The sequence below is a fragment of the Peromyscus eremicus genome, chromosome 1 (assembly GCF_949786415.1).
Source record: "Peromyscus eremicus chromosome 1, PerEre_H2_v1, whole genome shotgun sequence".
NCBI lineage: Eukaryota > Metazoa > Chordata > Mammalia > Rodentia > Cricetidae > Peromyscus > Peromyscus eremicus.
The window spans coordinates 8,924,567-8,927,479 of record NC_081416.1 but is presented as its reverse complement, the minus strand read 5'-3'; the positions used below and the strand labels follow the sequence as shown (position 1 = coordinate 8,927,479).

The following is a 2,913-nucleotide window of genomic DNA, read 5'->3' as shown; positions in this document are numbered from 1 at the left end:
ACATCTGGCATCCCACTGTTTTCCATCATTTTGGTCCCTGACAGGCAGGCACACCTGCTTTTACAGCTTTCATTCCCTCTGTGCAGCACTCAAGGAGATGGATGTCCTTGTAGCTGATACAGTAAGTCGACAGGAACAATGCCCACCAAGTCTCCTCCAAATATTAGTGTGGAAGACTTTGTTGGAAATACAAAATTCCAACTCGACAGTTACTATGCAGTTTGAGAAATAGGCAACCGAGCCTTGATTAATGAGAATTCACTACATCATTTATGCCCAACCTCTCCTCCAAAAACACTCACACATGGTCCCAGAAGAAATGCCACTTTCTCTGGTTTCAAAATCTGGTTATTTCCTATATCCGGTGATATTTTCTGGGGTCACAGAGACTGCAGCCAGGTAAACCAAAAGAGAAAAATATCAGTTTTAAGTAAACATGACAAAGAAAAACAAATAGCTCTCAAATGTGAGTTCTCTGCTTTAAATTATAGCCCTTCACTATGCTCAAACAAACAAAAAATGGGGGGCGGGTATTTTCTTAGACCCCAGAACTACCAATCAACTACCATTTTTCCTACTTGTAGCTCAGAAGTTAGGAAGCAGAAAGGCATCTGCACCTTTAAGGATAAGCTCACACCCCACTTTAATGATCATGTCTCTCAACTTGTCCTACCATACCACCCCCTTCACTAGCCCTTTAGATGTTTCCCCAGCTGCCATCCTCCAGTGACTGCAACATTTCAGATACCCTGTTCATCTGTTTATGTACATATGTATATATTACACCTTATCACCGCCCATTAAAGAGCCAATTCTGCCCATTGAAAGTACTATCTCCCCACTAAGAATGAATGGACTGAAACATTGTATCTAAGCAGCAGTGACTCTTTGGAATCAGAGAGTCTTGGAAACTCGAGGAACTTCCCAGTTATGTTGGCTTTTCCCACTGATACACCATAACTTGATTTAGGACTTTTTTTTTTTAAAGATACAGATGTTGAAGCTGTACCCAAGGGGTCCTATGTCAGATGTTCTGTATCTGAGGCCTTTGTAATTTATTTGGTGTCAGCTGATTTAAGTGTGTATGTTAAAGCACTTTTAAAATCTGATCTTTGTTTATCACTTTTGATGCAGCCTCACATTTATTAAACAGTAGCAATATGCCAGGTACATTATCTCATGGCTTTCTCACAATAATCCTATGATTTTGATACTGCCGTTACTCCACCTGTGGAGATAGAAAACTTACACAACCAATAATCTCTGCTCTTACTCATGAATCCATATAGCCACACAACTGTCTCACCCATTGAAGCCTGAACTTCTTATTGTGCACACACACACACACACACACACACACATACACACACACACACACACACACACACACACACACACGTATGCACCTCTTCTGTGTAAAAAAACATTTGAAGAGAAAAGTCAAGAGTCAGAGAACTTTTGGTTGGTTTTAAATCCTCTGTTTCCACAGTATTATGTCTAAGAACTTTTGGGGTTTTTTTAAGAAGTTTTTTGTTCATTTTACATACTAGTCACAGATCCCCCTCTTCCCTCCTCCTGCCCCTCCAGCCTCCCCCTCTCCAACCCACCCCCAATTCCCTCCTACAAGAATGTAAGGCTGTCATCATAGAGCCTTTCTCCAGTAACTGATGGAAGCAGATGCAGAGATCCACAGCCAAACACCAAGCTGAGCTCCAGGAGTCAAGTCAAAGAGAGAGAAGAGGGATTCTATGAGCAAGGGGCACCAAGCTCATGATGGGGAAACCTACAGACACAACCAAACCAACCTAGTGGGAACTCATGAACTTTAGACCAACAGCTGTGGAGCCTGCATGGGACTGGACTAGGCCCTCTGCATAAGCGAGACAGTTAAGTCTTTTAACTTTTAAACTCCCTGTTCTTCATAAAATGAGCCAAATCACACTTGGAAACAAAGTTGTTTGAGAGACAAAATGAAAGAACACAAATCCTAGCTAGTGAGCACATTATATATAACCAATAAAGATTTGTTTTCTCTCTCTCTCTCTCTCTCTCTCTCTCTCTCTCTCTCTCTCTCTCTCTCTCTTCCTTCCTCTTTTTTATCTTCCTCTGCTTTAGATATTCCGTGGCAATAAACTCACTAAACACGTTTTTGACCATTTAGTTCCAGTAAGATAGAGAGGCATCCTGGTGTGCATCCTTCACAGACACCCATCCACAGTGTTATCAACAACAGTAGAGTGATAGCTGTCAGGTGGAACATGCAATCATAAAAACCTAGCTCAAAAGAACAGAGTACTTACGAGTGACCATCCAGCATTGTGGAAACTCTTGGATGCCGTCATAGATATAATATGTCAAAGGTTGAATCTACTTCCTTTGGATTCTGAGATGGAGATTGGAATGCAGGAAATTAGCTGAGAATGATCAACATCTGTGGAGGGAAAACAGGAGTTGCGGAAAGGAAGAACTGAACTGTAACATGACCACAACAAAAGTTAGATGTCAATTACCATGGCTCCGAACCCCACTCCCAACTAAGAGATTTCAGAGTGTTCATACCTAAATTGGGCATTCATACCACACCCCTCCCCAAAGCCTCAGGGATCCTGGTGGAAGAGATGGTGAAAAGATTGCAAGAGCCAGAAGTGGTGAATAACTTCAAGTACAGTTGCACTTAATAATTCGCAGCCGTTAGGACAGCGTTCACAAGGCATTCACAAGCTCCAGCCAGAGGGGGAAGATACACACGTAATACCACCACTAGCTGAGGAGCTGTTGGCATTTGATAGCTACAGGGGCGTCACTTCTCTTTAATGATGTGGCCCCTACTGGGCTGTTCCTACACCAGAGCAGTGTCCAGTCCGAGAGTAGTTGTGAAACACAAGCTGCACTTGATGGAAAGGAAGAAAAGAA

At 42.4% G+C, this 2,913-nt stretch overlaps 1 long non-coding RNA gene across 1 annotated transcript; it reads right to left on the bottom strand.

Annotated features, from left to right (window-relative positions):
* Positions 1 to 247: 247 nt before the first annotated feature.
* LOC131895533 (uncharacterized) lies at positions 248 to 2,433 on the bottom strand. Its single transcript, XR_009375209.1, has 2 exons — positions 2,301 to 2,433; positions 248 to 389 (listed from the first exon to the last, which is right to left on the bottom strand). It is a non-coding gene; the product is annotated as an uncharacterized LOC131895533 (long non-coding RNA).
* Between the last annotated feature and the right edge of the window lie 480 nt (positions 2,434 to 2,913).